This window comes from Chiloscyllium plagiosum, unplaced genomic scaffold (assembly GCF_037043375.1).
Source record: "Chiloscyllium plagiosum isolate Xiang-an unplaced genomic scaffold, Cpla_swu_hap1 HiC_scaffold_27, whole genome shotgun sequence".
NCBI lineage: Eukaryota > Metazoa > Chordata > Chondrichthyes > Orectolobiformes > Hemiscylliidae > Chiloscyllium > Chiloscyllium plagiosum.
In genome coordinates, this window is record NW_028270165.1 from 22,546,024 (window position 1) to 22,570,830 (window position 24,807).

At 45.5% G+C, this 24,807-nt stretch overlaps 1 protein-coding gene and 1 pseudogene across 1 annotated transcript in view; one reads left to right on the forward strand and one right to left on the reverse strand.

Moving 5' to 3' along the window:
- The window catches only part of LOC148143415 (uncharacterized), a 753,683-nt gene that overhangs the window by 386,436 nt on the left and 342,440 nt on the right, over nucleotides 1-24,807 (reverse strand). The gene's annotated exons all lie outside the window — the stretch shown is intronic.
- On the forward strand, nucleotides 1,878-23,550 carry LOC148143424 (uncharacterized; annotated as a pseudogene).

A 24,807-nucleotide genomic window follows, 5' to 3' on the forward strand; every position in this document is an offset into this window, starting at 1 on the left:
TCCAACCGGGGTTTACAGATGCCACTTTTAAACTCTGGAGATCCAGGGGTATCTCATATTTAGGGGATCTATTTAAAGATGGGGTACTGATGTCTTTTGAACAGCTGCGTCAGAAATTCGGATTACCTAATGGAGACCTCTTTCGATACTTCCAAATTCGAGATTATATACAGAAGAAGACTACGTTATTAGATAGTCTTTATAAATCCGACAGAGAATGTAGTGTCCTACGACAGTGGGGGTATCTTCCGTCAGTAATATTTATCATTTACTACATGATGAAGTATCGGGAGATATGGATAATCTGCTTAAAACATGGGATCAGGATCTGGGACTAGAAATCTCTATAGAAACGTGGAATGATATTTGGGAAAATGCTAGAAGAATTACTATTTGTAACAGAGCCCAGGCTATCCAGCTGAAGATACTTCATAGGGCCCATATAGCACCGTTTCAATTGGCAAAATTTAAGGCAGGATCATCTCCAATGTGTCCTCAATGCAAAATAGAGGTGGGCACTCTTATACATTGCCTATGGACCTGTCATAAGATCCGTAGATATTGGACTAAAGTAGCAAGTACCCTGACAGAAATTTTAGGAACGGAAATAAAAGTGGACCCTGTATCTCTCCTCTTGGGCTTTTCCAACCTTCCCTCACTGGACACGTACGGGAAGAGACTATTTTCTATTCTTTCTTTCGTGCAAGGAAAAATATTTTGGTGAACTGGGCGGCTGAGGGCCACCCTGGACTTTCAAATTGGCACAGATTAATTATGGAAAGTATTCCCCTTGACTTCCTTACAAATATGGTGCACCGAAAGACTGAATTATTTTATAAGATATGGCAGCCCTTTTTGAATTACACAAATACAGATATTTTGGCTATCCTAACAAGGGCTTTTATTTAATTGAGATTACAAAACTGGCTGGTCCGGGGCCCCTCGGGGGAGGAATCCCGCACGAATACGGGTTTTATTACATCTGATGTTAACACATTCCGAGCGTGTAAGAGACTTAAATATACACTCTGGTTAGTTGTAGGTTAGATTAGTAGATAGTTGAGTTTTGTTTGTTTTTTCTTCTTCTTTTTCGTTTTTTTTTATGTTTTTTGTTAAATTTTGACTATTGTATATTTGAGTTAATTGTATATCAATTTTTATATCTGAGAGTTTTGTTTATTTTTGTAAACTTGTTAAAATGTTAAATTTCTAATAAAAATATCTATTAAAAAAACTGGACTGGCAGTGATGACTTTTGTAATCTTTTCTTACAGACTATCTGAAGACAGAAGTTTCAAGTCAACAGATAAAGGGCTTATGTCCAAAATGTTGATTCTCATGCTTCTCTGATGCTGCTTGCCGTGCTACCCTTTTCCAGCGATGCAGTTTTTGACTCTGACTCTCCAGCGTCTCCAATCCTCACTTTCACATCAATGTCTGATAGTTACTCAATCCATCAGGACCGCAACAATTTTTAACTATGATTCTGTGAGAAGGAGCAAAGCTTTCTTTTTGGTTTCAGTTTGAGTACGGGGGCACTGGTTGAAAGACCCTACTATTGCAGCGCACTGAGTGTGGAGCCTGAAACAACTCTCCTGCCTGGAAAGAAGAATTCATGGCAGGGTTGTACACGTGTGTGTGCAGCTGAAGCTTCGGCCATGGAGAAACCCGAGGAAACACGCCCTGTTGAGAATCCATAGAGTTGTGGCGACTGCGGGAAGGGCTTCCATGTCCCACCTGTCCTGGCGGCTCATCAGTGCAATCACACTGGGAAGAGGCCGTTCTCCTGCCCCGAGCGGGCAAAGGGCGTTACTTGCTCCTGTGTCCTGCTGGCCCACCAGCATATAAACACTAGTGAGAGGAAGTTTTACTGCTCCATGTGCGGGAAAGGATTCACTTGGGTGGACAACCTCCAGACCCACCAGCGATTCCACGCAGGGGAGAGGCTCTTTAGTTGCCATGAGTGCGGGAAAGCCTTCAGCAATTCCTCCAACCTGCTGACGCACCGGCGCGTCCACACGGGCGAGAGGCCATTCAGCTGCCCTGAATGCGGGAAGGCCTTCAGCGATTCCTCCAACCTGCTGAGGCACCGGCGGCTCCACACGGGGGAGAGGCCCTTCAGCTGCCCAGAGTGTGGGAAGGCCTTCAGCAATTCCTCCTCCCTGCTGGTCCATCAGCGGGTCCACACGGGGGAGCGGCCCTTTAGCTGCCCAGAGTGCGGGAAGGCCTTCAGCAATTCCTCCTCTCTGCTGACCCACCGGCGAATCCACACGGGGGAGAGGCCCTTCAGCTGCCCAGAGTGTGGGAAGGCCTTCAGCAAATCCTCCAACCTGCTGAGGCACCAGCGGGTCCACACGGGGGAGAGGCCCTTCAGCTGCCTAGAGTGTGGGAAGGCCTTCAGCAATTCCTCCTCCCTGCTGGCCCATCAGCGGGTCCACACGGGGAGAGGCCGTTCAGCTGCCCAGAATGCGGGAAGGCCTTCAGTCAATCCTCCAACCTGCTGGCCCATCAGCGGGTCCACATGGGGGAGACGCCCTTCAGCTGCCCAGAGTGTGGGAAGGCCTTCAGTAAGTCCTCCAACCTGCTGGCCCATCAGCAGGTCCACACAGGGGAGAGGCCCTTCAGCTGCCCAGAGTGTGGGAAGGGCTTCAGTAAATCCTCGGACCTGCTGAGACACCGGCGAATCCACACGGGAGAGAGGCCCTTCACCTGCTCTGAGTGTGGTAAGGCCTTCAGCAATTCCTCTGACCTGTTGTCCCACCAGCGGGTCCACACCAGGGAAAGGCCATTCAGCTGCCCCGAGTGCGGGAAGGGGTTCACCCACTCCTCCAAACTGCTGGCCCATCAATGGGTCCACACCGGGGGGAGGCCGTTTGCCTGCCCCGACTGCGGGCGGAGGTTCTCATTGTCCTGCAACTTGCGGAGGCACCAGTGCATCCAACAATCAGATTCCACCAGTGACGCTGCAGTGGGTCACCCCCAGGGCTGAACCTCCTGCCCATTCTGACAGTGGGTGCAGTGAGCTTTTGTGTTTTGTGCTGGACTCACCCCCACCAAGCCCACCTACGTGGCTCAGGGGTGGCATGGTGACTCTGTGGTTAGTACCACTGCCTCACGATGCTGACCTGGGTTCAATTCCACCCTTGGGGAGACAGTCTGTGTGTAGCTTTCACATTGCACGCCCCACGTCTGTATGGGTTACCTCTGAGTGCTCTGGTTTCCTTCCCCTGGTCTAAAGGTGTGCAGGTTAGGATGAATTGACCCATCTAAATTGTCCCATAGTGTTCAGGGATGTGTAGGTGTGGTGCATTAGTTGGGGTAAATGTAGAGGAATAGAGATAGGGGAATGGCTGGGTTACTCTGCGGAGGGCCAGTGTGGACTTGTTGGGCCAAAGGACCTGTTTCCATACTGTAGGGAATCTAATCTTTAAAAAAAAGAATTCCTCCAAGCAATCTTGATAAAATATGCCGAGTTGGACAAAATATCCCATCAAGTTTGAGTTGAAGAAGTCAGAAGTGACACGACACCATGTTACAGTGCAACAAGTTTATTTGAAATCACAAGCTTTAGGAGCATTGCTCTTTCATGAGTGCTGCTCCTTCATCACTTCATCTGGTGCCGTGTGACTTTTGACCTTGTCCACCCCAATTCAACACCAGCACCTCCGCATCAGAGTTGACGAATGAGATTGGATTTTATTCGGCCTGATTGTGAGATGTTCCATTTGGAAACTCAAAACTGTCTGACCAACAAAGAGATGCAAATCATAGAGTCCTACAGCAGGAGACAGGCCCTTCGGCCCAACATGGTCCACACCGACCAAACTGTCCATCAACACTAAGTCCATTTCCCTGCAGTTGGCCCATTTCCTACCATACATTTCCTATCCACGTATTTGCCCAAATGCCTTTTAAATGTTGTTAATGTACCCACCTCAACCACTTCCGCTGGCATCTCATTCCATATGTGTACCACCGTCTGCGTGAAAAGAAACGTTGCCCCTCACATTCCCTTTTATTCTTTTTCCTCTAACCTTAAACTGATGCCCTCGGATCCAAGATGGCGGCGACCCAGTAAGACTGAGTCTATAGTGCTCCCCCCAAGACTTGGGCACAGTGGGTCACCTACCCCCTACCAAGCTCACCAAATCATTTATAATAGTTTTGTAATTCAATTAGTTGTGTAATATTACATTTAAACAACTTAATCCTAAGTTAAAATGACTAAAGGGAAGGGAGCCCGCAGCTCTCAGCAAGCAGGAACCCCTCCCCCACACTCTCCAGCTGCAGCAGAGGCGTCCACAGCCGCCCCGGGGGACTTACCAACAGTAGCAAGCCTTGCAGAAATGCTTTCCAAGCTTGACTCGAAGATCGATGCTTTTATCGTCGAATCTAGAAACCGTTGGGAATCGCTCTCGGCCGCGCTACAGAAGCACGACCGTGAGATTGAAGAAATTGAACGCCGAGTCGGAGGGGCGGAGCTAAAGGCCGCGACCTCCGAGACAACCGCTCAATCGGCCGTGGATCAGGTCCGGACTCTCGAGCAGCGAGTCCGGACCTTGGAAAATCATATTGACGACCTCGATAATTGAGGTCGCCGAAAAAATATTCGTTTGCTGGGCCTTCCCGACCGGGAAGAGGAAGGCCAGCTTACAGCATTCCTGGAGCAGTGGCTGCCACAACTTTTAAATCTGCAAGCTGGATCAGGCCAGGTAAAGGTGGAATGGGCCTACCGGGTCGCAATACGCGGGCCCGGCTCGAACCAGCGCCCACGCCCGGTCCTGTTCCGGCTACAGAGCTACAGGGAGAGGCAGATACTCCTAGAAATCTCGGAAAAGACCCCCAAGCTATGATCTACAAAGGATCCAAGATCATGCTATTTCAGGACTTTTCCCCGGCTCTGCTTCGAAAGAGGAAGGCATTCAACGAGGTGAAGAAGCGTTTAAGGGACTAAAATGTTCAGTACTCCTTACGCTACCCAGCGATGTTACGCTTTAACCATGAAGGATCCGTAAAGAACTTTGGATCACCAGAAAAGGCTAAGGAATTCTTGGACTCTCTTAGATAAACTGTAGGACATAATGGATGTTGGTCTGCCTTCCCCCCCCCCCCCCCCCCCCGAGCTTTGGTTTATATCCCCTCCCTTTTTTTTTCTCTTACCTTACTGCTTAATATTATCATGGGGGGTGGGGAGAGGGATTTGATTTTCTCCCCCCCCCCCCCGAGTTGTTTTCTGTTATTATTTTATGTATAGGGATGTATATATATGTGTGTATGTGTATGTATATATATGTGGATATATATAAGCTGGGGGATTTGGTTAATGTTGGTGGGGGGAGGTGGTTACCTTTTTCGATTTTACCTCTGTCTTTAGGAGCGGGGTTGTTTTCCCTTCGTTATTTTGTATTATCATATTTAATTATTATTTGTTGAAGTGGTAATTTTATAGTTATATGTTTATATATGGTATTAACATTACCAAATATACCCAGGTGTTGGTATGGGTGGAGGTGGGGTGCTCACTGTTAACTCTAGCTTTGTATTAGATTTGAATTCTCCTCATTTTATTGAGGAGTGCCTGGGTCAAGGGTGGGGCATTGGTTGGGAGAGGATATGAGGGACTTTTGGAGAGGAAGTGACGCCCCCTGGGAACAAGGGGGAAAGTCTCCACTTAGATACGTTTTATATTTTTTTTATTTAGAAAAAGTTTTTTACTGTATTGTTGTGGGTGTATTAAAGAGGCTTTATTTTTGTAAATTTTACATGTTCCACGCTCGGGATGTTCTGGATAGGGTTCCCCCTCCCGAGGGGTCTCGGATTGGCCCAGAGGATTATGGTTGATCAGTCGGTTAAGTGGTGCACCTGGAATGTCAAGGGGAGTAATTCGCCACTCAAAAGGAAGAAAATATTATCAAATCTTAAGAAGGAAAGAGTTGATATAGCTCTCCTACAGGAGACACACCTGTCAGATAAAGAACACTTGAAATTACGACAGGGCGGATTTGATCAGGCCTTTTTTTCCTCTTTTAGCTCAAAAAGCAGGGGAGTTGTTATTCTTGTTCGGAAGAATTTCCCTTTCAAAATCCTAAAGCAGATAAAAGACGAATCTGGACGATATATCTTGATTAAAGCCCTCATAAATGGAGAGGAATATGGGATTTTAAATTTGTACTGCCCCCCGGCACACTCCTTTAAATTTATAACGGAAGCCTTTTCAAAATTGATGGCTTTTGTTGCCCGTCATATAATTATAGGGGGAGACTTTAACTGTATTATGGATCCGGAAATAGACAGGATTCCCAAGAGTACTGCAGGAGTATCTCCCAGATCTAGACAATTGATGGATCTGAACAAAGAATTAGGATTAGTAGATGTATGGAGATGTCTTCATCCACAGGGTAGAGATTTTTCTTTCTACTCTAATCCACATAAATGTCATACCAGAATTGATATGTTTTTTGCCCCCTCGATTTTTTTAAATTCCATATCATCCTGTAAAATAGGTAATATAGCAATTTCTGACCACGCTGCTGTATATATGGAAACTAAGGCGAGGAACAGTGGGACATCCCCTCGGCATTGGCGTATGGACCCCTTCTTAATGAAAGATAGTAAATTTGTAAAGTACTTCTCTCAAGAATTTAAAACTTTTTTAGAAATTAATTCAGGTACAGCTAGCAACCCGTCAATGATGTGGGAGACCATCAAAGCTTACACGCGAGGCTTAATCATCTCCTACTCAGCGACCCAGAAGAAATTAAAGGGAGAACAACAGCGTCTGCTTGAAGCCCGCTTAAAAGCGGCTGAAACAGCATACTCTGATAGACCTTCTATTATTAAATTGCAAAGGATTACAGCTCTTAGGACAGCTCTAAACACTACACTTACTCAAACGGCTAAGAGGGAAATATTATTTGCAAAGCAAAGGTTATATGAATATGGCGACAAACCGGGTAGATACTTAGCATTTCTTGCAAAGAAAAAAAAGGCCCCTCAGACTATTATGTCTATCAAGGAAAGTACGGGTATTTTGACTCATGATCATAAAAAGATTAATGCGACCTTTAGAGAATTCTATTCTGAGTTATATAAATCACAGGATTGTGAAGATAGGACGAAGAGGATGCAGTCATTTTTTAAAAATTTGACTTTTCCAGACCTAACTCCGGAACAAGTATCGGTCCTAAATGCTCCTCTTACACCCCAAGAAATAGTTGATGCAATTAGGCACCTTCAAAATGGTAAGGCGCCGGGCCCAGATGGCTTTCAAGCTGAATTCTATAAAGAATTTACAGAAATACTGGCTGGTCCACTTATGGACATGTATAACTATGCATATAGTCAGGGCTGTCTCCCGCCTTCGCTGAAAGAGGCAAATATCTCTCTTATCCTTAAAAAAGGAAAGGACCCAGAAGATTGTACATCATACAGACCAATATCCTTGCTAAATGTAGATTTTAAAATCCTCTCTAAAATGTTAGCACTGAGACGAGAAAGGATACTGCCACATATTATAAAGGATGATCAGACGGGGTTTATTAAGGGCCGTAGATCATCCAATAATGTTAGAAGGGCTCTGAATATGATTCAAGCTTGTCATCAGGGAAAGATACCAGGAGTAGTGGTTTCATTAGACGCGGAAAAGGCATTTGATAGGGTCGAATGGTCATATTTGTTTTACACATTGGAGAGGTTTGGCGTTGGACAGGTGTTTCCCAAATGGGTCTCAACATTGTATAGTGATCCCAAAGCAGTTGTGGTTACCAATGGATTAGGCTCGGATAGCTTCAGTGTGGGTAGGGGCTGCCGTCAGGGATGTCCCCTCTCGCCATTGTTATTCACGCTAATAATTGAACCACTAGCAGAAGCTATACGAGCTGATCCTAATATAGTGGCCCCAAGGATTGGTACAGGTAAACATAAAATTACCCTTTATGCAGATGATGTTCTTCTATTCCTCAGTAACCCTTTGATGTCCATACCTCGCTTAATCCAAGTTATTAATACATATAGTGCATTCTCAGGCTATAAACTTAATTTTTCAAAATCGGAGGCTATGCCAATGGGTGGCCTTGCTGTGATACCCCGCTTAGCGGACGGTTCCCTTTTTCCCTTCCGCTGGTCCCTGGAGGGTTTCTTATATGTAGGCATTTTTATTACTCCAGTATTTGGTCAGTTGTATAAGGCTAATTTTGTGTATTTATTGGAAAGGATAAGGCAGGATCTCCAGCGATGGGGAGACCTGCCAATTTCCTGGTTGGGTAGAATAGCATCAATCAAAATGAATATCCTGCCCCGTCTCCTATATCCTATGAGAATGCTTCCGGTGATGCTGCCGAGGACGGCTTTATGTAAATTATACGGCTGGCTGAGTTCCTTTATCTGGAATCATAGGCGGCCCCTCATTAAGCTGAAGAAGCTACAGCTTCCACAGGCAAGGGGTGGATTGGACTTCCCAGATTTTAGGAAATATCAATTAAGTTCCCTATTAAGTTACATAGCTGATTGGGTCTTGTCTGATCCACAATCAATTTGGTTGGACATCGAGGCTTCTCAAGTAAAATACCCACTTATTAACCTTTTATTTTCAGACAAGACGAAAATCATTACAGATCACTGTAAAAACCCTATAATACTAAATACAATCAAGGCTTGGAATATAATGCGGCAAAATGAGGGTAATTCACATAAAACATCCCCCTCTGCACCGATAGTGGGAGCATGGGGATTCCAACCGGGGTTAACAGATGCCACTTTTCAACTCTGGAGATCCAGGGGTATCTCATGTTTCGGGGATTTATTTAAAGATGGGGTCCTGATGTCTTTCGGACAGCTGCGTCAGAAATGCGGATTACCCAATGGAGACCTCTTTCGATACTTCCAAATTCGAGATTATATACAGAAGAAGACTACGTTATTAGATAGTCTTTATAAATCCGATAGAGAATGTAGTGTCCTACGACCAGTGGGGGTATCTTCCGTCAGTAATATTTATCATTTACTACATGATGAAGTATTGGGAGAAATGGATAATCTGCTTAAAACATGGGATCAAGATCTGGGACTAGAAATCTCCACAGAAACGTGGAATGATATCTGGGAAAATGCTAGAAGAATTACTATTTGTAACAGAACCCAGGCTATCCAGCTGAAGATACTTCATAGGGCCCATATAGCACCGGTTCGATTGGCAAAATTTAAGGCAGGACCATCTCCAATGTGTCCTAAATGCAAAATAGAGGTGGACACTCTTGTACATTGCTTATGGATCTGTCATAAGATCCGTAGATATTGGACTAAAGTAGCAAGTACCCTGACAGAAATTTTAGGAACGGAAATAAAAGTGGACCCTCTATCTCTCTTCTTGGGCTTTTCGAACTTTCCCTCCCTGGACAAGTACGGGAAGAGACTATTTTCTATTCTTTCTTTCTGTGCAAGGAAAAATATTTTGGTGAACTGGGCGGGGGAGGGCCCCCCTGGACTTTCAAATTGGCACAGACTAATTATGGAATGTATTCCCCTTGACTTCCTTACAAATATGGTGCACCGAAAGACCGAATTATTTTATAAAATATGGCAGCCCTTTTTGAATTACATAAATACAGATATTTTGGCTATCCTAACAAGGGCTTTTATTTAATTGAGATTACAAACCTGGCTGGTCCGGGGCCCCTCGGGGGAGGAATCCCGCACGAATACGGGTTTTATTACATCTGATGTTAACACATTCCGAGCGTGTAAGAGACTTAAATATACACTCTGGTTAGTTGTAGGTTAGATTAGTAGATAGTTGAGTTTTGTTTGTTTGTTTTTTTTTTCTTTTCGGTTTTCTTTTGTTGTTTTGGTTTTTTTTTGTCAAATTTTGGCTATTGTATATTTGAGCTAATTGTATATCTATGTTTATATCTGAGAGTTTTGTTTATTTTTGTAAACTTGTAAAAATGTTAAATTTCTAATAAAAATATCTATTAAAAAAAAACTGATGCCCTCTAGCCCTCACTTCCCCAACCCTGTGCATTCACCCTCTCACGATCTCTTCACTTCTCTAAGGGCCTCTCTCAGACTCTTAATGCTCTAAATAAAAATATCTTAGCTTGTCCAACCTCTCTCTTTTACACAGACCCTTGAATCCTGGTAACATCCTTGTATATGTCTTCAGCACGCTTCCAAGTTGAATAACATATTTGTTATAGACACTGCCCTGTCTACCTATTTTGTTGGAAATATAGGACCTAATCCAAACTGGATAATTTGGCTGATGGGGCAGGAAACCACTTCCTTTCTTGAGAGACAAGTCTCCTTGAGAGAACTGGCTGGCTGACTGATCTACTGACCCTCAGTGTCCCACTGCCCTCAGATATCTGGAGGGGTGTCCACACATTTGCCTAAGGTGGTGCTTGAAACCTTTATCATCTTTGGGATGGATCCCCATTCATTCCGTGCTATGGAGTCATGCAGCCTGGAAACAGACCCTTCAGACCAACCAGTCCATGATCCCCAACTAAACTAGTGCCACCCATCTGCTCCTGGCCTGTATCCAGTATGTTAATACTTTTGTTCATTTGTTCACCGTGAGAGTTGGATAAATAAATTGCTGATTGTTGATTTTAAAGTGTTGGGGATTTATTCTTCTCACTGGAGCAGGTTACACCACTTTTCATGCTAATTTTACAGATTATTGGGTGACACGCTCCTCTGGGTGTTTCTGTTTGAGATAGGTGTGGCTGTCAGCCTTTGCTTTATAAAAGTATTGACGTAATGTAGTGCTGAATGCAATGGAGTCAACATGAATCCCAGCCTCTCACTGTGGTTGTGGGCGAATCGTCTTAATTTGGCTCTTAACTCAGAAACTGCACACAATTAACTGCTGAAACAATGATTAACACTTTATTGTATGTAGCAACCAAAAATAAAACTCCTCAAGTTTTCATTGGAGAAAAGAAGGTTTAGGGGTGACTTGATAGAGGTGTACAAGATGATTAGAGGTTTAGATAGGGTTGACCATGAGAACCTTTTTCCACGTATGGAGTCAGCTATTACAAGGGGGCATAGCTTTAAATTAAGGGGTGATCGGTGTAGGACAGATGTTAGGGGTAGATTCTTTACTCAGCGAGTAGTGAGTTCATGAAATGCCCTGCCAGTAGCAGTGGTGGACTCTCCCTCTTTATGGGCATTTAAGCGGGCATTGGATAGGCATATGGAGGATAGTGGGTTAGTGTAGGTTAGGTGGGCTTGGATCGGCGCAACATCGAGGGTCAAAGGGCCTGTACTGCGCTGTATTCTTCTATGTAACCAAGTTCAACCTCACTCACAACTTGGCTATCACCCAATTGATGGCAGAATTTAACTGAGTTTCCCCCAACAGTATCTGTCTCTGGAAGTGTCCAGGGATTCAGTGCAACATTCTTCTTCCAAGTACTGCTGCTACATCATTCTGGAGTTGAATTCTGGTGGAGATTCCTCGCTTTCAAATCTGTGATGTGATGCTTCTCTAGATTCTAACACCACTTCCCCACACTTCTGGAGATCTCCGGTCTGTAGCTTACCTTCTTATCCTCGAGGTTTAGTGGTTTGTTTGATACAGCGTTTCCTGCAAAAAACTCCTTTACGTCAGGGCCTTCCTTCCACAGACAAACTTAATTGTCCTTTTATCATGAGCTTATTAAACACTTCGCTCATCTGTCCAAGGAAACAGCTTGTTGTTTTGCGTCCTTCTTCCCAGGGATGGTTAACTCCCAGAAATTAGGCCATTCAGCCTATTGAGTCTGCTCTACTATTCAATCGTGGCTGATACGTTTCTCAACCCAATTCTCCCTGTAACCCTTGATACTTAAGAATGATTGAGTCTGCTCCAACATTCAATGGGCTGAATGGCCTAATTTCTGCCTCCTGATGTAGCAGTTTCTCAGTGGCCCTTTTGTTTCTTGGACCAGAAAGAGTTCCTGCTAACTCGGGGAGTTGGAAAGTTCTGCAGTTTACAGGACCACACCACATTCCCCTCTGCCTCCTCCTGAGATACTGGCAATTCCCAAGATCCCTTGGTACCCCTGAAAACAATCGAGGTGTCTGGAAATCTCTGCTGCTACTCTGGAACAGAAGGATTATGGGGAGAAAATTCAGAAATCTGATGTGCAAAGGGACTATGGAGTTCTACTCCAGGATTCTCTCAAGGTAAACTTACAGGTTGAGTCAGTAGTTGGAGAGGCAAATGCAATGATGGCATTTATTTTGATCAGACTTGAATATAAATGCAGGGATATACTTCTGAGGCTCTGGTCAGCCCACAATTAGAGTACTGTATGTAGATTTGGGCCCCATATCTCAGGAAGGATGTACTGGCCCTGGAACATGTTCAGAGGAGGTTCACAAGAATGGTCCAGGAATGAAAAAATTAACACATGAAGAACATTAGAGGACTCTAGGTTTATACTTCATGGAGTTCAGAAGGATGAGAGGGAATCTAATTGAAACCTACAAAATAATGAACGGTGTGGATGTTGGGAAGGTTTTTCCATTGGTAGGACAGACTAGAACCTGAGGGCTCAGCCTTCGCATGAAGGGAAGACCCTTTAGAACAGAGGGAAGAGAGGCTCCTTCAGCCAGAGTGTGGTGAGTCTATGGAATTCACTGCCACAAGGCTGTGGAGGCCAGGTTACTGAATATATTTAAGACGGAGATAGATAGGTTCGTGAGGATCAAGGGTTAAGGGAGAGAATGGGGTTGAGAAACTTATCAGCCATAATTGAATGGCGAAGCAGACTCAATGGGCTGAATGGCCTAATTTCTGCTGCTATGGTCTTATGATATGCTGATGAGTGGAGGGATGAGAAGGAGGTAAAGAGATGAAGAGAGAAAGACAGTTAAGGTGAAGCTCGATAGAGATGAAGGAAATATAAGAATTGTATGATAAATGGCAGAACACATAGGAGCACTGGCATACAGAGAGATCTTGGCATATAGATCCGTGGAAGTGGTAATGCAGGTGGGCACAGTGGTCAAAAAAGCACACAGCACACTTCCTTGAGTGTAAGAGTTACGTTACAGCTGTTTATTATGGCCACATTCAGAATATAGTGTGCAGTTCTGGTCACTGTGAGTATTTTGAGTGTGGTAACTTCAGGGGACCTGTCCAGTTCCAGGCACCATTCCGCCATGTCAGAGATATTTAAGGGGATTGAGGCTAAGGAAATGCCCCCCGTGAGAGTGGACAGGGACCTAGTGCAGACCCAGCAGCGGGTCTGATTAAATCGCTGGGCATACCCATGGGCCATTTTGAGGAATGTGTTGGCCTGCAAATCACAGTGGGTTATGAAATATGCTGCCCCTTGGGCCTGTTTACCAGCAAGCCACAGTGTGATGGTCAGACAGATCAGATGGTGATGGCTGCCGCGAGCAGCTGGATCCATCCTCGGTGGTCGGAGTGGTGCCTTCCTCTGTGTGGTCCCTGTTCAGAGGTTGTGGAGCCCTCTTGCAGCAGGTGGCATGTGTCTATTCGGGCCATCCTTCCGGTTTCACAGCAGTCTGGATTGTCATCAGGATCCGGTACAGACCTTTTCACCGAGGGGAGAGAGAATCTTTTTCTAGTGATTTTATCATGACATAGTCCCCAGGTCAGAACAGATGAATGGGCACTGATTGGGGTGTGGGCAATGCAGACCTGACCTGGTTGTGTGAGCACTAATGCTCCTGCTAAGGGCCTGGACATACCCTAGTGGGGCCTCTTGTGTCAGAAGCAGGGCTGTGTCTGTGGTGAGTGTCAGGGGTCTGGTGGCAGTGGGCATAGGCTGCCCCATAAGTACTTGAAAAGGGGTGAGCACAGCTGTTCAGTTTGGCTGCGCATGTGTAGCATAGAGGGCAAGTGGCAAGGTGTCTGACCAGGTCAGTCCTGTTTTCTGGGTGGTTTTAGTCAGTGTGGTCTTCAGGATGCCATTCATCCGCTCGACCATGCCTGACGACGGGTTGGTTGGGGATGGGGTGTCGCCGTGGTATCCCTAGTGCCTCGCTAATGCTGGTCACAAGCTAAGCCGTGAGTGAATCCCCCTCTCCGTCTTTATGCTACTCGGAACTCCAGATCTGGGGTGACATCCTTTAGAAGACATTTTACTACCATGCATGCATCATCCTTTCTTGTGGGAAATGCTTCCACCCATTTGGAGAACATATCTCTGATGACCAGAATGTACTTGTAACCCTGTTTTTGGGGCATGTGTGTGAAGTCAATCTGTAAGAGGCTGAAAGGCCCTTCAGGAACTGGCAGGTACTTGGCAACTGGCTTCCCTGCATTGTTCTGCAGGCAGATGAGGCACTGTGACAGCAGGACTTGGGCAGTGGCAGTGAATCCTGGTGCATACCAGGACTGCAATACAGTGTGTACATTGCCCCTCTTGCCTGTATGGCCAATGCTGTGGGCTGCTAGGGCCAGTGTGTGTAGGTGGGCACTTGGGCAAATGATGTGGCCATCAGTGTGTATTAGAGGTTGAGGGAAGGAGATTGTTTGGCCCCAATGCAGGCCCAGCTGTCCTTTTCCTGCTGTGGAGCAGTTTCTTGGGTATCTTGCACAGCCTCCATGGGGTCAGGGAATACTGGGGCCTGCGCTATTCTGGGAGCCTGCAGGATGTAGATGGTGGGGTGCAGTGCGACTTCCGGGCTGCTGTGTCAGCTTAGGCATTCCTGAGGGTGACCGGGTCAGTGGCTGAGGTATGGGCGCGGCATTTGATAATTGCTAGGACTGAGGGTAACAGGGCTGCTTCCAGGAGATTAGAAATCAGCGTAGCGTGTTGTAGTGGCCTCCCTGCTGACGTGATGAAGCCTCTCTGTTTCCAGAATGTGGCAAAATTGTGGATGACTCCAAAGGCATATCTGGAGTCAGGATAAATATTTGCTGTGTGTCCTTTAGCAATGACACAAGTCCTAGTAAGTACAAACAGCTCTGCAGCTTGTGCAGATGCGCCATTTGGCAATGCAGCTGACTCTAGAACTGTGAAAGGAGTACAGAGGGCATATCCTGCCAGTGTGCAGTGGTCTGAGGGCCTGAAGGATGAGCCATCTGTATAGAGTATGAGGTCAGAGTTGTCTAGAGGTGTTTCAGAGAGGTCAGGGCACGGGACAACGACCTGCTGGACAAGGTCTAAACAGTCGTGGTCATCCGTAATGGTGGTCAGAGTGAGTGGGAGCAGGGTGGTGGGGTTCAGAGCAGGGGTACGTTGTAGGGACAGGATGGCTTTGGATCGTAAAGCAACCTCATAGCCAATTCTCTGGGTGGCAGTGAAATGTTGTTGCTGGAAATGGAGTAATCTAGTTACAATGATGCTAATTGGAAAACAGTTATCAGAGGAATGTCCTAATTCTCTACACAAAGAAACATTCTGACAGTATCGATGGATCAGGAGCTTCCGTTCCTCTTCGCAGGTAGGTGCTAATGTCTCCTCTGAAGCGGTGAGGTGCTTCCATTGTCCTGTCCTGGGAGCAATGCTCTTGCTGGTGCCTCTCTGTCTGACCTGTCCTTTGTGTGGCTTTGGTATTGCTGGGTTGTGAAACTGCCCTCAGGGCTTTGGGATAGATGTGGTACTCTGTCATTGTTAGTGGGTGCTTGAAGTGTACAGGTATTCCCTTGTCTGCAAGTGCTGTCTAGTTTCGCTTGTCAGCCTGCTTGGTCCCTGCTGAGGCATTCTGGGTGTTTTGGTACAGTTTGGCCAATTTTGCTTTTGTGGGCCTATTGTGGGTTGCCAGGGTGGCAGATCTTTTCTCACATACAATTACCAGGAATACTTGGAATCCTGAGAAGGATTCAAGTGAATCCTAGAGAGATGTTGCATCCCTTGGACTATTCCCAGAAAGTGAATGAACTATCAAGACACTTGTAAAGATTTGTGGGAACTCTTGAAGGGATGTAAAGGGAACTAGATTTACAATTTAAGGCCATACATCCCATTCTGCTAAGTTACTCCAGTTAATTGGTAATTTTTATTTGTTTAAAAATGTGAAAACTTAATGAAGAGTTCTTCCAGTTAATCACTGGGTATTCAAATTTCTCTTCAGAATTAAAGATCATAACAAAACTGGGTATCATTGTGGGATGTTGAATCTGTAGTATGTGCTTGGTAAAATTTGGATGAACAATATTTCAAAGTGAATTTTATCGTGTTAAGTACTAAGACTTTCTGGAGAGGAAAGATTTGCCGTTGTGTGTTTTGCAACACTTAATCAAGGTCAGTTCAATAGAATACGCAGACAGGTTGATGCTCGAGTTGAGAGCTGTGGCAAAATATCAGAAATAATGCAGGCAGTAGCACGGCAATTAGGGTTAGAAAGTTAGCTAAAAGAATTATAAAAACAGGTTGGAAAGTTTTGTCAGCTTTTCTTAAAAAAAGTTAACAAAATGAGTCTGGGGATTCAGTAACGGAGGAATAAAGAGATGGCACATGAATTGAAAAGAGTTTGAATCTGACTTCACTAGAGAGGATACAAATAACACCCTGGAACTAGTTGTAAATCAGGAATTGAAAGGGAGGGAGGAACTGAAGAAAATTACAATCACCAAGGAATTAGTCCTGAGTAAACTGTTGGAACTACGAGCTGAGAAGTCCCGGGTATTTGAAGGAATTCATCCTAGACTCTTAAAGAGAAATTAGCGAGTGAAATAAGACCATAAGACATAGGAGTGGAAGTAAGGCCATTCGGCCCATCGAGTCCACTCCGCGATTCAATCATGGCTGATGGGCATTTCAACTCTACTTACCCGCATTCTCCCCGTAATAGTTAATGTATTGGTTTTAATTTTCCAAACCTCATTAGTTTCAGGGATGGTTTCTTTAGATTGGAAAAATCCTTTCTTCAAAAAGGGAGACAGAAAACAGGAAACTGCAGACCATTTAACTTAACATATGTAATGGGGAAAATGTTCAAAGCTATTATCAAAGATATTATGACAGGGCACTTGTATAAGTTCAAGGTAATCAAGCAGCGTGAATGTGTTTTTGTCAATGGGAAATAATGTTGTAATAATTTTTTGAAGAACGGCCTCTCCGCACTGCGACTGAGCTGATGAATCTCCAATGCCCACAGGGAATGGAATCCCTTCCCTCAGTCCCCACATTTCCACAACTTCTCCGCCGTTCTGGTGACTGTTTGGCTGTGTGTTTCCGATAAACAATTGAAAGTGTGATCACACTCAGGAAACGTGTACAGTCACTCCCTCCTGCGAATAGTGTAATGTTTCTTCAGTCTGTGTAACTGGTTAAAGCGCTGCCCATAGTCAGCTCACGGGGAGACTCTCTCAACAAGGGGAAAAGACGTACAAAGGTTGAGCAGCGAGACAAAATGCAAAAGCAATAAAATGTCGAACCACGGGGAAAACATATTGTGGCTCGACCCCTTTTTTTCCCATTGGCATTTGGACACTTAACATCTGCCAGTAACACCAGCATCCCGATAGAGCATACAGCGCATGTTTGCCGGTGTCAGCAACGCCATGCGCATGCTCGCCGGGTGTCAGCAAAACACTGGGCATGCTCATCGCAGTCCGCACAAAAAGGCGCGCGATCTTCTTTTGATCGACCAATAGGAAGTCCAGGAGGACCGGAAGGAGTCTAGTCCTCCTGCCAATCAGAGCCACCCCATTGTCTGAATGCGGAAGTTGGACCCTGAGTTTCTGAAGCTGCTGCTACTGCTCCTGCTTCTCTGAATGAAGATTGAGCTTCACCCCAGACTGCAATCTCCTTCCTCTGTCCAACATCTGTAAGTACTGCACTCTCTTTTCTCACCACCTTTTCCAATTCTTTATTTTCATTCAGGGCTTCAGTTGTTGACTTGCAGCAACTGAAAGGAAAGGGAGTGAATCGGGGTGGACAGACTCTGGAAACGTTGTTCCACGTCTGTGTCGCAATTGGCAAAATAGACAGGCAGGAGACTGGAAGAACAAGCCAGGTAGCATCAGGAGGTGGAGAAGTCGACGTTTCAGGGGTAACCCTTCTTCAGGATTGGGGATGGGTGCAGATAAAGAGTGTCCTTGGGGCAGGGTGGTGAATTGGGGATAGGTGAAAGGTCTGACCTGGTTGGTGAATGGGAGGAATAAATCTGGTTCGTGACAGTGATGAGTGGAAATGAGGGGGAGGAGCTGAGAAGGGAGTCGTTGGGGGTGGGTGGGGGGAATGGGAAGTGAGGTTATTTGAGACTGGAGAACTTAATGTTGAGTCCTCTAGGCTATAGGCTGCCCAGGCAGAAGATGAGGTGTTGTTCCTCCAATTTACTATTTGGTTCATTGTGGCAATGGAGAAAGATAGTCTTTTCAGAAAGGGAGTGGGAAGGGGAATTAAAGTGGGCAGTGACTGTGGACCTGCCTGCGACGTTCAGCAAACCGTTCCCAAGTTTATGCTCAGTCTCCCCAATGTAGAGAAGACTACAATTGGAAAACATGAGAAAAAGAGTACAACAATGTGAAGTTGTGAAAAAGAGCAGAAAGGAAGTGTATTATTTAAATGGTGATATACTGAGATGTGGAGAAAGTGAGATATGCAGATACTGGTGATTAGAGTCAGTAAGTGTGGCGCTGGAAAAGCACAGCAGGTCAGACAGCATCTGAGGGGCAGGACAGTCGATATTTCAGGCACAAGGGAATAGGGAATGATATGTGGATATAGAAAGGGGGTTCAGTGTCTTTCTACACCAGTCACTGCCAGTTGTTAGACAGGTGCAGCAAGCAATCAGCAAAGCAAGTGGTATATTGACAAGAGGAATTGTGTTCAGAATTGTGGATGCCTTCCTGCAGTTAGGGGTCATTGAATATATTCAAGGCTGAGTTCATCTGAGTTTTGAGCAACAATAAAGTGGATGTTTATGGGAGAAAGCAAGAAAATGTTTTTAAGACAAGTACAGAACAGTTACAGAGTCATACAGCACAGAAACAGACCATTCAGTCCAACTAGACCACGCTGAATATATTCACAAACTAATCTAGTCCCACCTACCAGTATTTGGCCCATATCCCTCCGAACCTTTCCTATTCATGTAATTAACCAAATGTCTTTTGAAAGTAACATCACTTCCTCTGGACATTCATTCCACACATGAACTACTGTATTTAAAAAAAAAGCTGCCTCAAGTCTTTTCAAAACCTTTCTCCTCTCTCCTTTCAAAATTTGCTGCCTAATCCTGAAACCCCCACCTGAGGGAAATGACACCTGCCAATCACCTCATGTATACTTCTCATGATTTTATAAACCTCTATAAGGTCACTTCTCAACCTCCTGTGCTCCAGTGAAGAAAGTCCCAGCCTATCCACCGAGATGTAGGAATATTCATATCCAGTTATGGTCTGTTCAATGCTGGTTCAGGCTCCAAAGACCAAATGACCAACTCCTGCTCCCAATTCTCACGCTCTGTGTCCAAAGTTAAAAATCAAAAACACAGGATTATGGTCCAACAGGTTTATTTGGAAGCACTAGCTTTCAGACTGCTGCTCCTTCATCGGGTGGTTGTGAAGAATAAGATTGTAAGACACTGAATTTATAGCAAAAGTTTACAGTGGGATGTAACTGAAATTATATATTGAAAAAGACCTGGGTTATTGTTAAGTCTCTCCTCTTTTAGAATAACCATGTTGGTTTTAGTTCTTTCATATGTAAATAGCAAAACCTTTTTTAAAAGTTACATTCCCAATTGGTATCATGTTGTCTCAGATAACGTATTGAAGGTGTGAGTTTCCCTGTGTGAGGCTGTCTGTACCACAATGGATATATTGATTCTAATCTTAAAAAATGGATTAACAGAATCTTACTTGGATTCATGCAGTTTGTGTCCGGGACAGCAAGAGACCGTCAGATATAGGAACAGCAATTAGGCCATTCAGCCCATTGGGTTTGCTCATACCATTCAATCGTGGCTGTTAAGTTTCTTATCCACATTCTCCTGCTTTTTCCCCGTAACCCTCGATCCCCTTGATACTCAAGAACCTATCTATCTCAGTCTTAAATATCCTCAGTGACCTGGCCTCCACAGCCTTCTGTGGCAGTTAATTCCATAGATTCATTACTCTCTGGCTGAAGACGTTACTCCTTATTTCCAATGTAAAGGCTCTTCCCTTTACTCTAAGACTGTGCCTCGAGCCCTAGTCTCTCCTCCCAATGGAAAGATCTTCCCAACGTCCACTCTGTCCAGGCCGTTCAGTATTCTGAATGTTTCAATTAGATCTCCCCTGAGTGTGGGCCTGTTAAACAGCATGAACCAGACCCTTGAGGATGGGATACAGCAGGGATTAGGTTCTACAAAGTGAGAAGGGAGGGAGAGTGTGTGGGATGGAGATTTTCAGCTTTGAGAGAATAAGAGAGGAAGCAGAATTCACTATAAATTAGAATTGATCGGATGGTCCAATAGGCCAAGGAGTGGCAGATGGAGTTTAATTTAGAGAAATGAGGTTTTCCATTTTGGTCAAGCAATCCAGGCAGGACTGGCACAGTGAAGGGGAGTGTTGCAGAACAAAGAGACCTTGGAGTGCAGGTTCATAGCTCCTTGAAAGTGGAGTCGCAGGTAGACAGGATAGTGAAGAATGTGTTTGGTATGCTTTCCTTTATTGGTCAGAGCATTGTGTATAGGCATTGGGAGATCATGTTGTGGCTGTACATTGGTAAGGCGACTTTTGGAATAGTGCTTCCAGTTCCGGTCTCCCTGCTTTCGGAAAGAACTTGTGAAACTTTGAGAGGGGTCGGAAAAGATTTGCGAGGATGTTGCTAGACTTGGAGGGTTTGAAGTACCCTGGAGAATCGGAGGCTGAGGGGCAGCCATATAGAGGTTTATAACGAGCATGGATAGGGTGAATATCCAAGGTCTTTTCCCCAAGGTAGGAGAGTCCAAAACTAGAGGGCATATGTTTGAGGTGAGAGGGGAATGATTTAAAAGGGCCCTGAGGGGCAACTTTTTCACGCAGAGGGTTGTGCATGTATGGAACGAGCTGCCAGAGGAGGTGGTGAGGCTGGTACAATTATCTTTAAAATGCACCTGGCTGGATACATGAATAGGAATGGTTTAGAACCATAAGAGCCATATGCTGGCAAATGGGACTAGATTAATTTCGGATATCGGTTTGGCACAGACGAGTTTGACCAAAGGGTCTGTTTCCGTGCTGTATGACTAATTGTCTTCGGTGAAAGCAGAAGTGTGGTTGTGAAAACTGGACTTTCAGAGCAACTTTCAAAGATTTTTTTGCCCTTACTGGGAGCAGAAGAAATTACAATGAAATATTTGATTTGTGAGAGAGCAACTGAGTGAGCGTGGACATTTGGGATTTTGGTGGAAAGTGGGAATTCATTGCACTGTGGGGATCAAGCCCTCCTTATCCAGTCATTTCAGCTGGTGGATGAGACTCGGCAGTTCATGCAGGCAGTCAATCCAGATAATATTTTATAAATTCCTGCTTTGGAAATAGAAACAGTCTGAGTCAAGACTGAGATACAGGCACACTCTGACCTCATACCTTTAGTGCATTGTCTGAGCTGAGATGCCACCTTTTGTTGTAAAGCCTTATGTTATCTTGAGAGGGTGCCTTACAGGAAGTTCTGGGATTTACATATTAATGATACCTGCAATCCATTCTAAAAGATGAAAGACTTAACAATCCAGATTTGACCGATATATCATTTCAGTGGCAGGCCACAAATGTCTTTCCATAAATTCTGTGCCTTATGGTCTTATTCTCCACAACCACCTGATGAAGGAGCAGTGCTCTGAACGATTGTTCATCCAAATAAACCTGTTGGACTATAACGCGCGTTTGTGTGATTTTTAACTTTGCCCAGGTTAGGGTGGATTATGCTAAATTATGCATAGTGCCCAGGGATGTGCAGGTGAGGGTGGATTGACCATGTTAAAGTACCCATCGTGCCCAAGGAGGTGCAGGTTTGTGTGGGTTAGCCATGCTAACTTACACATAGTGTCCAGGGATGTGCAAGGTAGGGTGGATTGGCCAAGGGATATGGGCCAAGTGCTGGCAAATGGGACTAAATTGATTTACAATATCTGGTCAGCATAGACGAATTGGACCAAAAGGTCTGTTACTGTGCGGTATACCTTAATGACTCTGGCTTTCTACTAAGGTTTGCCACGTCTCTTCTGTTCAGTTTCTCTCTGGTGTCTGTGTTAATACCTTGATGTGTCTGGTTATTCCTCAAGCTGCATTCCCGATTCATCCTGAATTGACACATTTTGTTTTGCTTCCCAAAATCAGACCTGCTCACTCTCAGTAGTATCCCAATGTTGTGAAAGATGTTAACTTTCAGGTGGAGTTATCCAATATGTAAGTCTTGACGTTTTTGCTGTTCTGATCCTGAATCAGCACCTTCAGGAGAATTACTTGGAGCGGAGTGAGGAGGGAGAGGGAAAGGGGGAGAAGGATGTTGCTTTCAATTTTGTGGAATAACAAAAGAAAAGAATGCTCCATAGCTTGTTCTGAATTTCTACCCTGCATTGACAGTGATGACTTTTATAATCTCTTTTTTCCAGAGTATTTGAAGATCCGAAGACAGAAGTTTCAAAATGAACAGATGAAGGCCTTATGCCCGAAATATTGACTCTCCTGCTCCTTGGATGCTGCCTGACCTGCTGTGCTTTTCCAGCGCCGCACTGTTCAACACTGACTCTCCCCCATCTGCGGTCCTCACTTTCACGTCAATATCTGACAGTCACTCAATCAATTGGGGCAGCCACGATTTTTTTATTACAATTCTGTGAGAAGGAGCAAAGCTTTTTGGTTCCTATTTCAGTACATTTTCATTATCAGTGGGTCTGGATGAGAGACCCTACTGTTGCTGCGCACTGAGTGTGGAGCCTGAAACTGTTATCCGGCCTGGAAAGAGGAACTCACAGCAGTAAGGGGCAGTACATGCGTTTACTTGTGGCTGAAGCTTCGGACATGGAGAAACCGTGGAAGTGTGGTAACTGTGGGAAAGGCTTCCGTACTCCGTCTGACCTGGAGATTCATCGGCGCAATCACACCGGGGAGAGGCCGTTCTCCTGTCCCAAGTGCGGGAAGGGCTTTACCCAGGTCTCTGCCCTGCTTAGGCACCAGTGGATCCACACGGAGGAGAGGCCTTTCAGCTGCCCTGAGTGTGGGAAGGCCTTCAGCGATTCATCCTCCCTACTGACCCACCGGCGAGTCCATACGGGAGAGAGGCCCTTCAGCTGCCCCGAGTGCGGGAAGGCCTTCAGCAATTCCTCCACCCTACTGAGGCACCAGCGGGAAGGCCTTCAGCCGTTCCTCCAATTTGCTGACCCACCAGCAGGTCCACACGGGGGAGAGGCCCTTCAGCTGTCCTGATTGCGGGAAGGCCTTCAGCTATTCCTACTCCCTGCTGAGACACCAGCGGGTCCACACGGGGGGAAAAGCCCTTCAAATGCTCCGAGTGTGGAAAGGCCTTCAGCGATTCCTCCTCCCTGCTGACTCACCGGCGAGTCCATACGGGGGAGAGGGACTTCAGCTGCCCTGAGTGTGGGAAGGCTTTCACCCGTTCCTCCCACCTCCGGAGCCACCAGCGACTTCACGTACCATCGCAGGGGGATTGACAAAGCGACTGCCGAGTGCCGTTATCGACTGGACTATTAACCCAGTTCTGGGATCTGTTGGGTTTGAATACCACCGCGGCAGATGGCGGAATTGGAATATGGTCAGAATCTAACGATGAAACCATTTTCTGTGGGGTGGGGGGGGTGGGTGGGGGGGGAGGGGAGAGAAAACAGGTACTGCATCGTTTCATCAACATTGTAAAGGTTACTGGCTGCACTGGGAGGTGTGGGCTGTGTTCACTCGAAACTCTTATCTTTAAAATTGAGAATAGCTAAAATGATATATTCAGAAACATCATTGAAGTCTAAACGCATTTCAATTTTTTAAAAGAGCTGCTGAAATCTTTCTGAAACTTGCACTGGAATATGTGCAGTTAGGCCACAGCTCAGGACAGGCTGTAAGGTGTGAATGACCTATTCCTCATTTTGTGAAATTGGTTTCAACTATGTAGACATAGTTATAGAGTTGTAGAGCCTGAAACAAACCCTTCAGTCCATACCTTAAATGAATCTAGTGGCCCATTTGCCAGCATTTGGCCTATGTTCATCTGTACCCTTCCTATGCATATCCCCATCCAGATGCCTTTTAAATGTTGTAATTGTACCAGCCTCCACCACTTCTGCTGGCAGTTCATTCCATACACGCACCACCCTCTGAGTGAAAATGTTGCCCCTCAGGTCCCTTTCCCCACTCACCTTCAACCTATGCCCCTTTAGTACTGGACCTTGGGTATTCACCCTATCCATGTCCCTTACAAATGTCTATAATTTTGAGGAGAAAATGAGGACTGCAAATGCCAGACATCATTTTCCACCGCCCCCCCCTCCCCCCCCCCCCACTTTATCCCAGTCCCGTGCCTTCAACTCAGCACGCCCTCTTGACCTGTCCATCAACTTTTCAATCTATCAGCTCCACCCACTTCTCCAACCTATCCATCGCCAAACCGTTACTACCCGATGCCTGGAGGAGGAACACCTCATACTCTGCCTTGCAACCCTGCAACCACACAGGACAAATGTGGATTTCAACAGTTTCCTCACCTCCCCCACTTTATCCCAGTCTCAAGCCTCCAACGTGGCGCTGCCCCTTCTGACCTGTCCATCATTTTTTCCTATCTATCTGCACCATAATCCCCTTTGAACCATCATCTTGCCACCCCAACCCCCACCTCACACACACATATATACACACACACACACACCTACCTTCATCTACCTGTGGCATTCTCAGCGACCTTGTCCCCCTACCCCACCCTC